The 19,519-nt window shown below is 41.4% G+C and overlaps 1 long non-coding RNA gene across 1 annotated transcript; it reads left to right on the forward strand.

Moving 5' to 3' along the window:
* The first annotated feature begins 9,071 nt into the window (after positions 1 to 9,071).
* Positions 9,072 to 10,981, forward strand: LOC138972471 (uncharacterized). The gene is made up of 3 exons (XR_011457632.1): positions 9,072 to 9,146; positions 9,515 to 9,628; positions 9,879 to 10,981. It is a non-coding gene; the product is annotated as an uncharacterized lncRNA (long non-coding RNA).
* Positions 10,982 to 19,519: the final 8,538 nt, after the last annotated feature.

A 19,519-nucleotide genomic window follows, 5' to 3' on the forward strand; every position in this document is an offset into this window, starting at 1 on the left:
GAAGCCCGAATTTGGTGCAATCTGGTCGAGTATTTTCTCTTTATGTTCAATTTTTTTTCATTTAACACCGCCCTCCCCCCCCTCCCCCCCGGATCCACCCCTGACCTACTCCCTCATTTGAACAAGAATACTATTACCTTACTGCAGGACGTACACAATGCCAATGGATGCCACACTCCCTCCAGGGGGTAATTCCCGTTACCACTACGTCTCAGTTGCAGTATTTTTGAAGTGTGACAAAAAGAAGTAGAACTATATCAACAAGTATATATAGGCACTATTGATACTAGGCACGCGTGTCATTATCACTACCTCTCATTTGCACCTTTTCATATCCAATATTGGCTATCACTGTGTCAGTAGCACTAATATTCATACAAACCCTGCAGACACACACACACCCCTCATACTCTTTCTCCCTCCTCCCTCCTTTCTCTTTCACTCTATTCCTCTATCTCTCTCTAACTTGACTACACAACGCAACTCTGATAAACCATGAATGGTTCACATGTCTGTTTAATTCCTGTTCCTGTCTCTCCTCACCAACCAAGATCCAAGGCCGGGCGGCCACACCACAAGTACTCGTGCAGTCTACATCATGCTGTCTCCATGATATAACAGAGTACAAAACAAATTCTCCTCTCTCAAAAAAATCTCAAACGCTAACATGTCAGGGACGAAGCGTGGGCCAGGAATCAAAACAAAGCTAGTGTTGGAGAAGGAAACACGGGGAAATAAATGTCCCGCAGCAACACACGTACAGATCCACTTTAAATTTGAATAACTGTGTAATAAGGTGTTCCAGGTGTGTGATGTCATAGTTTTAACCCCAAAACCAAACTATACAGCTCTTGGGAGAATAAGAGACAGTTTTTGACCCATTAGGTCCATGTATAAACCTACAATGTGTGTTTTCTTTTGCGCTGACTGGTATCCATTCCCTGCGCTGAGCGTTACCCACTCGATTATGATGCCTGGCGCTGACTCGTATCACCCCTTTTCTTCAGTAATCAGTTTTGAACGATAATTATGCCCTTATCCTTCCAACGTCGGCGTCAACGTTGTAGTACAGCAGCGAGAGGACGTCATACAAGCTATTGTAAACGATGTTTCCCGTACAAGCCCAAACAAAACTTTGTAATAAGCACATACAACACAATTTTAGTAAACAAAAGTGAACACCTTCGCTTGCAATATATTGCATTGGTAGCTCGATCCTAGCTTGGTTTTATGTACAACCGTATATTTCCTGTGATATATTGTATGTTATGATATTTTGCAATGATGTTTAGCCATAGTTCGTTATACGCGTAGGTGTGCGAGAATATGTAAGCGCAGTGCTTTAAAGATGTCCATGTTATATAGTGCTATATGTTTTATGTAAAATCAATGTCTTGTTTGTATTATTGTTATGTACCACCCTTGAATTTCTCTATGAGATAATAAAGTATTCTTATTCTTATTCTTATTCTTATCCATACCCAATTGCTGAATTTAATTTGATGTATCCTTTAAACGCATGTCTTGTGTACCTCTCGATAACAACATTTGAGCGTATTGGACCAGTTTTCTGTCCTTATTTGACACTTTTCTGGAGAAAACCACGTTTTCGCTGATCGGTTGGCGTGCTTCGTTGGGTATCCGGTGTGGAAGTGGAAGGGTAGCAGCGGTAGTGGTAGTGTCAATCTAAAACACATGCCACACTGCACTCAGGACTCAATTTTAGCGATAGAGTAAGGGAGGTAAACCAGCTAACCGCTTAAGAATGAAGACATGACGAGTTGCTTCCGCCCATTGAGGTTACGCAGCGTCGCACAGTACGTTAAAACCATGTTTTCCTATCGTTTTTACATTCAGTCATTACTTGACTGATTGTTTTAACAAGAGCGGAGAGCGAGGTTTGTTTCCCTGGGCATGTGTATGTGTGTGTGTGTGTGTGTGTGTGTGTGTGTGTGTGTGTGTGTGTGTCCGTGTGTGTGTGCGTGTGTGCAGAGCATATCTCAAAAACTACCAGACGGATTTTGATGAACGTTGGTTTACGCATTTATGAGAGCGTTTGCTTGTGTCTCTTTTCTCCGATTTTTGACAGCGCTATTTGATGACGCCATATTTTCCCGTTTGCAAAAGTTGAGCCGGCACTGTGACAGCTTCATTTGTTTATCAATTTTCTTGAAAGTTTTGTCACGCAACCTTCGACCCAGTCCGAACTATGGGTTTGCATATCAGCTTGATACCTTAACAATTTGTTTATGAAATGTTCATTTAAAATTTGACCACTTTTTCACTTTTTAAAAATTCGGAATTTTAAGCACAAAAATGATAGTATCGTATTCCTTCTTTTCTCTTGTATCCGAAAATATATGGTTTTGTTGTGACTGATTGAAAAATGGGCTTAAAATTAAAGAAACCCGTTAAATAGCCACCTTATACTGTATGTTTGGAACAATTAGACTTATAAAATGAGCCTTCGTCTATTCCTTATCATTTTCTGAAAAGAGAAAAGATAGTTTTATTGTGTTTGCTTTGGAATAACGCTCAAAAGGAAGAACTTCGGTTAAAAGATAGCAGGTTTTGAAAGTTTTGACTTTAAAACTCCTTTTCCCCTTCTCATAGACGTCATAGAGTCTGGAACGAGCAATTGACGTCATATTGACTGGCGGGACATAGCACATGGTGGCCGCCATTACTAGTCACGCCTTTTCCATTTGTCATTTAGGTCACCTACGCTCGCGCCATCTTGTTAGCTTAGGTTCCTAAATGATGTCCCATTTGTGGGGGGAACTCAAACTTCCGGTTAGAAGACACGTTGAAAAGAGCACTTTTAGAAAAGAATTAAGAAAAGTGTCGTCTCAGTCGCGTCAAATGCATCATTACGTCATGTTTTTAAACAAAGGCTTAAAATCGCTTCTCGTTTTTTTCTAAGCTGAAAGTGATTGTGAATTTGTCGCTGTCTCTGCGGTAACAATCATGGGACAGGGTGAAATATATTTCCCACGCGGTTTAGCATGTGAGAGTTTCACTGAGGAAATACTTTTGCAAAGTGAGTGGCTGCAGCTCTGCCGGTTACGGTCTACATGGGTTAAGTGTGCTGATCAATCTTTTTCAAAGCAATCCAAATTTCCTTGTGCTTTTCCCCACGTGTTTTCTAGCTGGAAGTTCTGTTCCCCCCCCCCCCCCCAACTGTATAGCCTTCACCTTGGGTCTGTCAATTATGCTGGGTCCTTCGGTCCTGCAAGTTGTGAATAAAAACAAACAAGTCGCGTAAGGCGAAATTACTACATTTAGTCAAGCTGTCAAACTCACAGAATGAAACTGAACGCACTGCATCGTTTCACCAAGACCGCATACTCGTAGTTTCGTCAGTCCATTGCTCGTGGCAAAGGCATTTAAATAAAAAGGCCAGAATAGTGCGGTAGTGGTCGCGCTGAGCGGGATAGCACGCTTTTCTGTATCTCTATTCTTCGTGTTAACTTTCTGAGCGTGTTTTTAATCCAAACATATCATATCTATATGTTTTTGAAATCATGAACCGACACGAAATAAGATGAAATTGTTTTTAAATCGATTTCGGACATTTTATTTTAATCATAATTTTTATATTTTTAATTTTCAGAGCTTGTTTTTAATCCGAATATAACATATTTATATGTTTTTGGAATCAGAAAATGATGATAAATAAGATGAACGTAATTTTGGATCGTTTTATAAAAAAATAATTTTAATTACAATTTTCAGATTTTTAATGACCAAAGTCATTAATTAATTTGTAAGCCTCCAAGCTGAAATGCAATACCAAAGTCCGGCCTTCGTCGACGATTGCTTGGCCAAAATTGCAATCCATTTCATTAAAAAATGAGGGTGTGACAGTGCCGCCTCAACTTTGACAAAATGCCGGATATGACGTCATCAAAGACATTAATCCAAAAAATGAAAAAAAGTCTGGGGATATACCCAGGAACGCTCATGTAAAATGTCATAAAGATCGGTCCAGTAGTTTTGTCTTAGACGCTCTACACACACACACACACACACACACACACACGCACACACACATATACACACACACACACACACACACACACACACACACACGCACACACACACACACACACACACACACACACACACACATACACCACGACCCTCGTAAAAATGGCCTGAACACAAATATGTTAGGAAGCTGTTCTCGCAAAACGCACTAACTCCGAAAATGTGCCAAAGTTGTTCAGTCCCTTATTCCAAACTCTCTCTCTCTCTCTCTCTCTCTCTCTCTCTCTCTCTCTCTCTCTCTCTCTCTCTCTCTCTCTCTCTCTCTCTCTCTCTCTCTCTCTCTCTCTCTCTCTCTCTCTCTCTCTCTCTTTTATTCACGTACTTTTGTGGCGGGAGAGCCCTATTTGTAGAAAGTTTAATGTTATAGGATTAGATATTGAAGGTTCAGGAATGTCATGGCGTACAGAGTCAATCTGTCACGCTATCACTGGCCTCAGCTTTCAAAAGAAGCGTAAGAATAGGTTGTTTGTTTGTTTTTTTGTTTTTTGTTTTTTTTCCTTACACTTGTTTCCTTGTCCCGTTGTGTTCTCACACCGCCCTGTCCCTGCACTCGCTTTTCCAACCACCTCTGAATTTCGTTCCGCTGCCAGACTTGTCGATTTTACAGACGCTCCAGGGGGGGATGTCGGGTCGCTGCGGTAGGCTACCCTCGGAAGTCACTTCGACGGTGTTCAGTAGTGGGTCTGTCCCGAGCTAACGGACGCAGCCCACTACCTACTATGCCCCCTACAAACGACATTGACTTTAAGTCGCGGAGCCAGACTGAGTGAGCGTCCCCTCCAGAGAGCAGACCGCCACCATGTCCCTCTGTCGACCCCCCAGAACGTCACACGTTGAAGACTGACAGCAGAACTACTATTCAGGGAAGGATCGAACAGGAACACTGAGACCAAGGTCACCATGAGAGCTCCGGGCATGAAGGGCCACAAGAGCAAGGATAATTTATATTTTTGGATGATTAATGAGATGAGGATGATTATGATGATGCTTTGGATTTCCAATTTGGTTTTTGAGACTACGTGACAGGGCAGCACTCTACGCTTACTGTCATAATATATCCTGGCGTCAACCAGGCCCGAGAACTGCCGCACCTGCGGTGTTGGTCAGGTATACAGAACCTGAGCACCCTCAAAGTCGCATTCGTTAAGTGAATGACACTCGGCTGTGTGATCCCAGCCTTCCCATAGGAACCATAGCACTTCCACTCTGGGTAGGAGCCGACCGTAGCCCGAAAAACCCACATGACCCTGATGGGATTCGAACCCACGACCTCCCGGCCCGCAGCCCGATGCGCTAACCACTGCGCTACGGGGGCCGGTCGTAAGAATAGTTGGTATCGAAACCAAAAGTAGACTACGCAAGGGAGGTAATTCCCTTTTCAGTTCCGTGTTGGCGGCAATTTGTGTGGGGCGGACATGATTGACCGGCATACAGGTTAATAAACATTGGTAAAACTCGACAAATGTCAAGTTTTACGACTAGAGATTGGATGAAAGTTATTTGAGGGACGTAATTTATCGACCACAAGATGTTCTTTTGGTTAATAACGTAATAAGAGTACGATGATCGTCCGTCGCGTTGCCGGGAAACAACGATCGCGGGACGAAGTTGTCTGTTAATCAAAAAGGATAGGAATTGTAAAAGAGAGGAGAGACAAGGTTTCTTTGATGAAGATAGTGTTGTAGGTTGCTTAAATATTACGAACAGTTATTAAAAGAGCGCTTGTTGTGATCAGCAAGTGTAAAGATAAAGGAAAAAGGACGGACTACATTGTCCGCGTAATGTTTTGAAAGTAGTGCGGTTAATGTTCTTTTTCGGTCAGCCAATCTGCCTCTGGTTCTGTGTGTTTGTTTACGTTGCCATGCAGATTGGTATAAAAGACAGTGTAAAATGAAGTTCCTACACGCATTAGGACAGGCTTTAGAACAGAATAGGATGGGTTAGAATAAGGACATAGACTGAGGGCGCTAGGTTAGGGATTAGAATAGGGAGAGAGTAACCTTCAATGCAAGGTAGATTAGATCAAGATTTAGAATAGGGACAAGAAGAGGAGAATCCGCATTCTGTCAAAGGGATAGCATAGGGAAAACGCAGAGTAAAGATAAAAGAACTTAGAGATTCTTTCTACCTTTTCACAAAGTCAGGACAGCCTAGGCATAGTCAGCTTCAAAGGATAACCGCGCATGAGACTGGCTTGTTTACTTCAAACAACAGTAAAGGTTCAAAAGATATGTAGGAGTGAATTTCGTAGATAGTCAGAAGTAAACAACCGGACTGTTAGAACGTCGGCGTGCGTTTGATTGAACGGTCCTAAACTAGTTAGATAGGTGTGAAAATTAAACCTTAGGTGACCTGCGCAAACTCAGGTAAGCTCCTCATTTTTTGGTGTCCCGCCTGTTTTGCGCATGGTACTTTCAAAAGGGAGAAACTGGAATTAGGTTAGGGATAAAACACTTTGGTGACGAATAAGAGGATTCGTCCGTCCCGTTCTCACTAAAGTTAATCTAGCAAGTTCTGAGGTATTAGACCATCCTTAAATTTAGCCCAAAAAGGAAGAACTGTTTCTTCCACATAGAGATCCAATAAAGTAAATAGGTTTGAGAGAAATTCCTAGTTAGTCAGTCAGTGGACAAAAGATCCTGTAAGGGATAAAAATGTAGTTAGCTCGATATCCGGAGTCTCGACTTATGATAGGATTATTTGGGGAAGGGAGATTAGGTGGCTTCATTGTTTTCTTAAGATAACTTGCGCATTTTTGATGTTTGCCATGTAAAGGCGACCCGGGATTTTGTACCGATTTTGTATGCGAACTTATAATATTGCGTAAATTACGCTTGCTGTATTGATACATTTGTACACTTTTCTAAATAATAAATAAGTCTAATAAACTATTTTATAGAAAAGTGATCCCATGAAATTGACTCTGTTATTCGACTGAATGGTTTTCGTTGCCACGTAGGTCATCATTTCTTCTCGCAATCATAGCCTTTTATGAAGATAAGCTAACCCGGCAATTTTAGGTGAGAGAGGATAAATCATGCGACAGGCAGATTAGAGGTGCATGCACTAGGAGAACGAACACAACGCGAGGCAAAATTAGACACAGAGAAGAGTAAATAATAAGTGCACACACTAGACAATAAGTCTGCAGAGCTAAATAAAAGACGTACATTTTGTTTCTTATCTACAACTCTCACGGTTTTCCGCCGGGTAAACAAACATACAATCTACACAATAGGAAAACTGCTACACTTTATAAACGAGTTAGCTAATTATATCATGACAAAAGGAAATCATGGTACATATTCAGCTTCTGCCAAACCAGATCGAGATCTTCTTAATGCTGTTCGCGGATGACTTGGCGTTGTTGTCCTCCACAGTATGGGAACCAGTTAAACCTACTCTTCGAGTCCTCTCAAAGGCTAGGACTAAAAGTAAACACTGAAAAGACCAAGGTGGTAGTTTTTTGCAAAGGTGGCCATCTGCCAGCAAGAGAAAAATGGAATTTGGGAAAGGAGAAAGTGGAGGTTGTTGGAAAATATAAGTACCTGGGACTAAACTTTTCAACAATGCTAAGTTATCATATTGGTACTGAGGACTTCGTATGCAGGGCGAAGGAAGGCGCATTATTGACATTCTCAAGGCCCAATGGGTGTCATTTGTGCGCTGTATTCTTTAAAGGTCCTCGTCTACATTTTCTCACAGAAATTGACATTTTACAGCTAAAATGTTGAGTCTAGTCACTAACACTTTCACAAAAAAACACCCCTCCGATCAGAAAGGACGGAGCCAGGGTAGCCGTTTGAAAATTCATTGTAGTATTTTAGCATAGTAGGAAATCCTTATTTGGAACATAATGTAAACCGGAAGTTTTCAAAGTGCTCTCAACCACCCAGAATTCCTAGCGGCGAGCAGCCGCTTCCTTGACGAAAGTTCTCTGGTAAGTTCTTTTATCAATTATGCAATACCCCAATAAACATGCCAGAACTGGGCCATTGCTGGTTTTTTGCTGGCAAGTTTGGTAAAGCTGGCCATAAAAAAAACAATACTGGGCCAATTATGGTTTGCCAACAAAGGCCCAGTTATGGCTTGCCATTACTGGCCCATCTCTGGCATTCCAGTAATATTGTCGGCCAGTAAAATTCCTTAGTTGGCCCACTGTTGGCACGCCATTGGTGGCCCAGTGCTGGTTTGCCAGCATTGGGCCATCGGTGGCGTTTTGCTGGCAATTATAGGTGGGTTTTTGCTGGCACACCAACACTGGGCCAATTCTGGATTATTGCTGGCAAGAAGACCTGCGATAGCACAGCGGTATGATTTCCTCTAGTGGAGTGACGTAATCTACAAACAAATGTCGAAACAGCTTGACGTCACTCGTGATGATGACGCATTGTCATAAATCCGGCCCGCGGTGGTTCTGCAGATGTCTGCTTATTTGTTTTGCATTCAAGGAATTTCCAAAGCACCTTCTTCGATTGCAGTACGCGTCCGATCTCCTCCGGATAGAAGCAAGCATGGTGAGTTTCACAAACAGTTGTGTGAGCAGATCGTCGCAACGGCGCTAGTATCTTCTTGTTCTTCTCCTCCGTTGTCGCTCTTCTTTTCACCGTTCTTCTGCTGGACGTTTGAGTCAGTTCGCAAAATATAATAGATTATAAGAAGTCGTCCTCTCTGTAAGAATGCCTCTTCGCGTGTGCCGTGTGTGTGTGTGTGTGTGTGTGTGTGTGTGTGTGTGTGTGTGTGTGTGTGTGTGTGTGTGTGTGTGTGCGTGCTTGCGTGCGTGTGTATGTGTGCGTATGTGTGTGTGTGTGTGTGTGTGTGTGTGTGTGTGTGTGTGTGTGTGTGCATGTGTGTGTGTCTTTTTCTTTTCTTCGTGTGATTGGGTTTGTTTTGTCTCTGTCAAAAGAAAAGCACCATAGGCATAAACACCATGCTTGTAAAATGTAACCAAACAAATTGCATCTTGTGAATGTTGACATTGAGTATGTGTCTATTCACTCCAGGACTAGGATTTTTGCAAGTGCCCAACTGGATAAGATGCAGCGCGCCTGGGTCTCAGTTCCTGAGAGAAACGCAGGAGAGCTGTCCGAGACAACGTAAGTTTCTCAGGTTAGATCAAAATACATAATTATTCCCGTTGACCCCTTTCTTCTGCTTGGCGTTTGAGTCAGGTCGCAAAATATGATAGATTATAAGAAGTCGTCCTCTCTGTGACAATTCCTCTGTGCGTGTGTGTGTGTGTGTGTGTGTGTGTGTGTGTGTGTGTGTGTAAGTGTGTGTGTGTGTGTGTGTGTGTGTGTGTGTGTGTGAGTATGTGTGTCTTTTTCCTTTCTTTGTGTGATTGAGTTTGTTTTGTCTCCGTCAAAAGAAAAGCACCATTGGCATAAACACCATAAGCTTACTTGTAACCAAACAAATTGCATCTTGTGAATTTTGACATTGAGTATGTGTCTATTCACTCCAGGACAAGGATTTGTGCAAGTGTCTTACTGCCCAACTGGATAAGATGCAGCGCGCCTGGGTCTCAGTTCCTGAGAGAAACGCAGGAGAGCTGTCCGAGACAACGTAAGCTTCGCAGGTTAGATCAAAATACATATTCCCGTTGACCCCTTTCTTCTGCTTGGCGTTTGATTCAGTTCAGAAAATATCATTGATTACAAGAAGTCGTCCTCTCTGTGAGAATGTGTGTGTGTGTGTATGTGTGTGTGTGTGTGTGTGTGTGTGTGTGTGTGTGTGTGTGTGTGTGTGTGTGTCTGTGTCTGTGTGTGTGTGTGTGATATGGAATAATGAATTAAAACCAACAAAACTCGATTGCTTTCATGTTTCAGAAGGTGAGCGGTAGGAGGACTTGAGAGTATCAATTGCTTCACAAACAGACTTACCGTAGGCTACGACGTCAGGACAAAGAATAGAAGCGTTATCTCAACGTTGCGGATGCGAACAGAGAAATGACAGAATCAAGACAATCCTACGGAAGTTTACTGGGAAGTGAACAAGAAACATTCCTGCCTTTGGTCATCATGACTGTTTCGAGTGTGAAATTCGGAACGCTGTACAAATAAAATAAAACAATGAGCAACTGAAAACAAAGCGTACGTTTCTGTAATGCTTCGAGAATGAGTCGTTGGTGTTCGGAAGCTTTACATTTGTTTTTTAATCTATATTACTGTATTGTTGTTGTGCCCGCTATAACTGCGTTGATGACGATATTCTGTCACAACCACTGCCTTTACTTGCCAGATAAGTTACACGACAAATGTGATTAGCATTTCAATTGTATTTTACTGATGAATTTGACAATTACGCATATGTATTGCTAATGTACAGCTTGACGGCATTGACCTTTGCTTTATTGGCGCACGTTTTGCCGCCAGCATGGGTTGAAAAGTCCATAGATGTGCTGTTTTTTGTCATTATTATTACATTCACAGTAAAAATGACAAAACAAAGCATATTTATAGACTTTCAACAACCATCTATGGGCTAACAAGACTGTGCAGGTAGAGTACATGAATAGAGCCGTCATGCTACCAGAATCAGTGGTATTGTTATATTAACTGTTACTTATTGGCATTTTGCTGGCAATGGTAATGGCAGAAATATGGCATTTTGCCGGGCCACAACTGGCCCGGTAATTTCAGCAGGTAAAGGGCCAATAACGGGAAATATATTTTGTGAAAATGCGGGGTTTTATATGGACCTAAAAACCGGCAAAATGCTGGATAAATGCTGGCAAAATGCTGGATAAATGCTGGATAAATGCTGGCAAAATGCTGGGTTTTTTATGGCAAGCCATCAAAAAGCCATCAAATAAATGATGGGTTTTTGCTGGCAAAATGATGGCAAAATGCTGGCAAGGCATCAAAAAGCCATCAAATAAATGATGGGTTTTTGCTGGCAAATTGCTGGCAAAATGATGGCAAAATGATGGCAAGCCAGCAAATAAATGATGGGTTTTTGCTGGCAAAATGCTGGCTTGCCAGTGATGGCCCATCAATTTGCCAATGTGCATACGGGTAATATGCCAGCATTGGGCCATCAATGGGCCTTTGATGGCAGTAGTTCTGGCAACTGGCATTGCCATCAAAAAGCCATCAATGGCCCAGTTCTGGCATGTTTATTGGGACATTCTTGTCGTATATGACTTTTAAGTGGCTGCAAACAAGGCTTCATAATGCAACACAACAGTTTCAAGCAATGTGTTTGCTCTGTTCAAGTACTGTGTTCGTCATTCGTCAATATGAAATCTTAGCCAAGTTGACGCATTTCAGGGATCCTCTCAAAAGTCAGTTTTACGCTTACAGCATTGCACATTACGGTACTGTTTTAAGGCGGTTTACAAAGAGGCTCTGCTTAATGATTCGGTTTAGGAATTAAGGAGTCATCATAAACATAAAGCAAAAGCACAGGTCTAACGCTAACTAAATGTTTCGAGAGGCACAGTTCCGACACAGTGACACACGTACACTGACAATGACATCTAAAACGCTTGCAGTTGCAATCGATCTAAATTTGTATTTCTGCACACAAAAACATTTCGACTACAAAATAAGGATCTGAATCAAAAACAATTGTATTTTCAAACAAGAGTCCTTGATTTGTGTGCTTTCATTTTTAATGAGTTTACGTAGACTACTACCCGCAACATCGATGTCAGAATCGCCATTGATTATCTTGCAAGACTAACAAGTACAGATCTAATTGAAGCAGTCGAATCAGAGATCTAGATTCTCCGGTCAAATCTTCGAATGCAGCTGGTTTTTACTTTTGTATTTCTTAGGTCTATGTGTGTGCCGCGTGTGTGTGTGTGTGTGTGTGTGTGTGTGTGTGCGTGTGTGTGTGTGTGTGTGTGTGTGTGTGTGTGTGTGTGTGTGCATGTGCGCGCGTGCGTGTTTGTGTGAGTGTGTGTATGTGTGTGTGTGTGAGACATTCACGTGGTAGTACGAGTGATTGAGTGAATCGGAGTATCTGTACGTGTTTGTTTTCTTATACCTGATCATGTTTTAGACGATTTACAGTTCTTAATTAAAAATGCCAAACGTGTAACTCAATACCAATTGCCCCTTATGGCATAAATAAACTAATACTGTACTGTATTGCATGGTAGGTATAAGCCACGTATTTTATTCACTTCCCGTCAAGTATAACCGTTTCTCCATTTCTTAGACTGTGTCTTTTAACAGTTTTGTTTTGTTGTTTCTTTTTTGCATTAAAAGCTGTCCATTTCGATACTCAGGTCGAACAAAGTACGCTTTTCTCATGTCTCAACTCTGAGCTAAACATCGTCTCCACCGGTCAGAAGAGGCAGGGCAGGACCAGCATGTCCGGCCGTGTTACGTTGTTTGTCAGCGCAATCGGGGACGTAAAAGTGAATCAAGGACACAGAGAGTCCGCATGCGGACAGCTACTCAAGAAGCTGCCGCCAAGAGTTATCGGGAAGAAAGATCCAACTCTCTTACAGTGAGTTTGTGTTGTTACAAATGTAATGGTTTGAAGATTTCTTCTCTCTGTTATTGCTTGGGTGCTTATGTTAATCTCAGTTATTCAAGTATGGGCTGATTGTATATTGTAAATGCGTGTGTGTGTGTGCATGAGAGAGAGAGAGAGAGAGAGAGAGAGAGAGAGAGAGAGAGAGAGAGAGAGAGAGAGAGAGAGAGAGAGAGAGATGGTGACACACTATACTTCCGTTTGCTGTTTAAAAGGATACTTACAAAATCGACAATCCCATTAATCAGTCGAGACCCATTTTATTAACAAAATAATGTTAACTATATACCAACTTATTTAATGGATACACTCTTACATATGTATACATCTGAATGCATAAAGCACACACAAACATGACATAAATGATATATCAGCACACACACACACACACAAACATGTACAGAGTAACCCCCCCCCCAAAAAAAAAGAAAAAAAAAGACACCCATTAAAATGCTGATAACTCATGAATTACCTCTGCAACTTACTTCAAATTTGGTGTACAATGGCCTGAGATGTTGGATGATAATTCCACAACTATTCATGAATGCCGGTCAGGTGCGCATGGCTTATTATATCTATACACAAAGAAAAAAGCCAAGCACCCTCCTTCAATTTCGCAATGACTGATTTTTAAAGTTCTGGTATGGAAACAGTAAGTTCAGGAGCTCGGTTTGACAAATGTTATCGACAAGAGCAACTCTTTGGAAATAACATTACACAAGAAAACTCCAGTTTTGATTGGTTTTAATCGTGATTTGGTACCTTGCCAAAAAGTGACGTTTTAACCCTAAAACAGTACCCCTGATAAGTATGGAGCTGCAAGCTGAAAAAGACAGGTTTAGGTAAATGTGTCATGAAAAAAATGTAATTGAGAGTGCTCAGATGGCATACGCGATTCAAAAGTTCAATATCGAGTGAAACCCCTGCGTGCCCGGATGACGGCGTCAACCCTGCGTCTCATCCCTCCAGTCCAACGTCGGATCTGTTCACGGGTCACTTGCAACCACTCACGATGCAAAGCTGCCTCCAATTCACGTAATGTCTGCACAGGAGGCTGCAGAGCTTGTATACGACGCCCCAGGATGTCCCAAACATGCTCCAGCGGATTAAGATCTGGACTCATTGCCGGCCATGGGAGTGTTGTTACAGCGTTGTTCTGGAGGTAGTCCACTACTGCCCTGGATCGATGAGGCCTGGCGTTATCATCCATGTACACGGGTCTTGTGGCAAGTGGGTGGTTGTCAAAATGAGTAACGACAACAGGTTCCAGGAAATGTCGCATATACTGATCACCCGTGAGGTTGCCACGTATGGTGACAAGGTCTAGCTTGCAGTCATGGGAAATGCAACCCCAAACCATGACTGACCCGCCACCGAATGGAACAGTTTGTCTGATGTTCCTGGGTGTATAGGCCGTGTTCCTGTGCCTCCATACCCTCAGTCGGCCGTCAGTGACATGGAGAAGGAATCTGCTTTCGTCCGACCAGTGGATCCTCCTCCACGTTCTCAGGTTCCATCTTTGCCGTGCCAGACACCATGCCAAGCGTCTTCTCTTGTGGTCATCTGTCAGTCGGGGACGCTTAATGACTCTTCGGGCTGCCATTCCTGCAGCTTTCAAGCGGTTTCGTACGGTCCTGGTTGACAGATGTCGATTTGGAAGCCATGCTCGTTTCAGGACGGTACTCGTTGAAAATGGCTCACGCCGAATTATTCGGAGAAGTGCTCGGTCTTCACGTTCTGACGTCACACGGGGTCGCCCTGACTGTGGACGGTCCTTCACAGCACCAGTCTGACGATGTTTGCGTACCAAACGGCTGATGACGGTGTAGTGGTAGCCAAGTTGACGACCAATCGCTTTGAAGGATGCTCCTGTAGCATGCATTCCTATAATCTGCCATCGGATCGCCTCTGATAATCGTCTTCTCGCCATGTTCACAGAGAATGTTTGCAAATTGTCGTCGCCCAGTGTTAAATACAGAAATTTGCAGCGTGAGCATACTGCCTTTTTTAACATTCATGGGTTGCATGCTGCACGTGCTTCTCACAGGCAGTGGCGACACAATCTTGACCGTGAACTTCCCAACCTTATTATGGAAACCCATGTATGTCATTACGAAGAAAAAAAATGGTAAAACAAATTTGACTCAATTATTATCACAAATTCATTCGGGGGGTGCTTGGCTTTTTTCTTTGTGTATATATGCCACTTGTTTAATAATACTACATATATTAAAACAGATGAAATGGATACAAATTTGCATGCACCACATTATTTCATGACAATAGGACTTTTAATTGTGTTGGTCAGAACATGGTTAACTAGATGACCGCGGAAGAGCTGAGGGAGCTGGTCCTGTCCATAGCCGAGCGGCTCCCATTCCCGGTTTTGGGCATGGCCTGCAACCTTAACAGAGGATCATTCCCAGAGGAGCCTACTTCAGGTGCAGCCACATGGCCTTCCAGGTGTGTTTGTCACCACTACCAGGATAGGGGAAGGGAGGTTGATAACCAGTGTTGCGGCATACAACCTCAACTTTGCACCCGTCAAAGACCTGTAAATACAAAAATAGTATTTAAAAATCTGAAACAGTTTCAAAAATGTTAGCACACGGATGTTAATCGGAATAAGTTGTGCATAACCCGATTATGATGTGCCGTAATTATTCATAAAAATCCTGATGAAAAAAACAACTGAAAAGTGATGGGCGTGTCAGGATAGGGCGGATAATCGTTGGATGAAATCTTTAGAAATGTGTCCTGTTTCAGTTATTAATCTTTAAATGTTATAACAACATACTGGCAATTTACTTCGTAATACTAAAGTAGAAATGGCCCAGTCAGGCTGACTTTTTGGCAAATACCCCCCCAAAATGCAACCTTCAAACATGCTTAATAACTTCTACATCTGTTAAGCGAATGACTTTATATTTGGCGAACATTAACTTCAGCTTACGCATGACCGGGGTCCTGATTTGGCCTATTATGGTCCGCTGGACCCGAAAAGCAACAGCTAACTAACCAACTATGCATGACCCTTCCACATTTATTTGGAAATTGCACAAAAGTCAGACCATTTTAACTACAACATTACCACTTTGTGGAAGGGTCAAGCATAAAATTATGCTGAAGTTTATGTCCCCCAAATATAAAGTGTTTCGGTCAACAGATGTAGAAGTTATTAGCATTTTTGAAGTTTGCATTTTTGGGGGGTCACCCTGTACTTATGAAACTACAGCTTTGAAATTCCACACACTCTCATTAGTTAATGACCTCAATGCATGATGCAAGCTTGTTAAATTTCAAGGTAACATTAGGCTGTTTTGGGGGAAAAAAGGAAATATTCATGGTCTTCCACGTTTTTGAAGTAAGAGCTTTCAAACTTCACCCCTCCCATAGTTTGATGAACTTTCAGTCATGATCCTAACACTGTTGGCCCTCGTCATATCTCAAGGTCACTGTTTTGTCAATATCTGGTGAAAAGAATCATTTTCATTGACGTCTTTAAAGATAAATCTTTGAATTCACATGTAAACTAAAATAATGTATAGACTAAAGTCTGGTTGACCTTCTTCAAATGTCAAGGTCACGGAGAAATTAAGTTCATCTCAGTGACGGGGAATAATTTCTTGAATGCTTATGAAGCTTGAGCACCAGATCATGTTTTGAGTCACTAACCATAACTTATTAGGACGAAGGTGAGTTTCAATTTCGCAAAATAATTATAAAGGACAAATATCTGGAGCCGGATAGTGTTACATTTTGGGAAAATAAATTTGATTTCAGGCCGGGAAAAGAGCAGTGGTCAATAGTAACGATTGCGAATGTTACAATGGAAAATATTGCACAATATTTACCCCACAAATATTGTATTGTATAAAATAGGTATTTCCTTGAGTAATTGTTGTACTTATTGTGAGAACGAAATTGATTATATTGAAAATTGTTTTTATTTTTGCCCGAAAATTATGCCCATTTGGAAATGCATTGAGGATAAAGTGAATTGTAAATATAGTATGATTATTAAAATTACCGTTAAGGAAGTTTTTTTGGGGCGTGTTTGAAAATTCACAAAGTTTCAAGGCAATACTAAGTTATGTGAATTATTTGATTGTGATAGCCAAAATGTTTGTTGGTATTTATAGATATGGTTCCCGTCTGGATTTAGTATGCATTTTTGAGAGGGAATTGTTATACAGAAAAGTTGTTTAAAATACATTTAGACATAGTATTGTTAATGATATAGGTATATTCAAAGGAGAAACACTAATAAACAAATAGCGTAAGGCGAAAATACAACATTTAGTCAAGCTGTCGAACTCACAGAATGAAACTGAACGCAATGCAATTTTTCAGCAAGACCGTATACTCGTAGCATCGTAAGTCCACCGCTCGTGGCAAAGGCAGTGAAATTGACAAGAAGAGCGGGGTAGTAGTTGCGCTGAGAAGGATAGCACGCTTTTCTGTACCTCTCTTCGTTTTAACTTTCTGAGCGTGTTTTTAATCCAAGCATATCATATCTATATGTTTTTGGAATCAGGAACCGACAAGGAATAAGATGAAAGTGTTTTTAAATTGATTTCGAAAATTTAATTTTGATCATAATTTTTATATTTTTAATTTTCAGAGCTTGTTTTAATCCAAATATAACATATTTATATGTTTTTGGAATCAGAAAATGATGAAGAATAAGATGAACGTAAATTTGGATCGTTTTATACAATTTTTTTGTTTTGTTTTTACAATTTTCAGATTTTTAATGACCAAAGTCATTAATCAATTTTAAGCCACCAAGCTGAAATGCAATACCGAAGTCCGGCTTTTGTCGAAGATTGCTTGGCCAAAATTTCAATCAATTTGATTAAAAAATGAGGGTGTGACAGTGCCGCCTCAACTTTTACAAAAAGCCGGATATGACATCATCAAAGGTATTTATCGAAAAAAAGAAAAAAACGTCCAGGGATATCATTCCCAGAAACTCTCATGTAAAATTTCATAAAGATCGGTCCAGTAGTTTGGTCTGAAACGCTCTACACAGACACACACACACACACACACACACACACACACACACACACACACACACACACACACACACACACACACACACACACACACACACACACACACACACACACACTCACACACACCCATATACACCACGACCATCATCTCGATTCCCCCTCTATGTTAAAACATTTAGTCAAAACTTGACTAAATGTAAAAAGCAGAAAAAAAGATCAATGAAGAAGAATGCTCCCTGCCAACAAAAAAAACAAAAAACAAGAGGCGAAGCCATCAAGGCTCACGTAAGAAATCGACAAACAGTAACACACACACACACACACACACACACACACACACACACACACACACACACACACACACACACACACACACACACACACACACACACACACACACACACACAGAAAGAGCATAGGTGAAACTGTGCAAGAAAGCGAGACACTAGATCTAGATCTGTCTGTCTGCATGTAGCCTACTTACAGGGACACGACTGCCAACTAGGACAAACTCTATGGACCCATGGAGAGCCTCCGGCGTACAGCAGCCTTCATCAGGGCCTCCGGAGTTTCTGTCTGAGCGAACGACGAAGAAGAAGAAGTCTCGGCCCGCTCAAAATGATAATGACCGAGACTTTCAGTACTTCCTTCGCGTGACGTCTAACCCTCTTACGTCATAATGTGACGTCAATGTAATGCGACGTCTTCAAATGTTAGAGTTTCTACCACAGACATACACACGCACGCACGCACGCACGCACATACGCACATACGCACGCACGCACAGACAAACAAAGTTACGATCGCATAGGCTACACTTACGTGAGCCAAAAACAACAAAAAAGGCAAAAAAGAAAGGGTTGAAGCAGCCTGCATGCAACTGAGATCAACCAACAACAAAAAACAAGTCGCGTAAGGCGAAATTACTACATTTAGTCAAGCTGTGGAACTCACAGAATGAAACTGAACGCACTGCATTTTTTCACAATGACCGTAGTCAGCCGTTAGTGCAAAACGCCAAAAGGCAGTGAAAGTGACGAGCCTATTCAGCGCTGTAGCGGTTGCGCTGCGCTGCATAGCACGCTTTACTGTACCTCTCTTCGTTTTAACTTTCTGAGCGTGTTTTTAATCCAAACATATCATATCTATTTCTTTTTGGAATCAGGAACCGACAAGAAATAAGATGAAACTGTTTTTAAAACGATTTCAAAAATTTAATTTTAACCATAATTTTTATATTTTTAAATTTCAGAGCTTGTTTTTAATCCGAATATAACATATTTATATTTTTTTGGAATCATAACATGATAGAGAATAAAATAAAAGTAATTTTGGATCGTTTTATAAAAAAATAATTTTAATTACAATTTTCAGATTTTTAATGACCAAAGGCATTAATTAATTTTTAAGCCTACATGCTGAAATGCAATACCGAAGTCCGGCCTTCGTCGAAGATTGCTTGGCCAAAATTTCAATCAATTTGATTGAAAAATGAACCGTGGCACAAACACACATACACACACAGGAAAAGTTACGGTGCCGCCTCAACTTTTACAAAAAGTGACGTCATAAAAGACATTTATCGAAAAAAAGAAAAAAACCCCTCTGGGGATATCATACCCAGGAACTCTCATATAAAATGTCATAAAGATAGGTCCAGTAGTTTACTCTGAATCGCTCTACACACACACACACACACACACACACACACACACACACACACACACACACACACACACACACACACACACACACACACACACACACATACACCACGACCCTCGTCTCGATTCCCCCTCTATGTTAAAACATTTAGTCAAAACTTGACTAAATGTAAAAACAAGTCGCGTAAGGCGAAAATACAACATTTAGTCAAGCTGTCGAACTCACAGAATGAAACTGAACGCAATGCAATTTTTCAGCAAGACCGTATACTCGTAGCATCGTCAGTCCACCGCTCG

The sequence above is a fragment of the Littorina saxatilis genome, linkage group LG8, assembly GCF_037325665.1.
Source record: "Littorina saxatilis isolate snail1 linkage group LG8, US_GU_Lsax_2.0, whole genome shotgun sequence".
Classification (NCBI taxonomy): Eukaryota; Metazoa; Mollusca; class Gastropoda; order Littorinimorpha; family Littorinidae; genus Littorina; species Littorina saxatilis.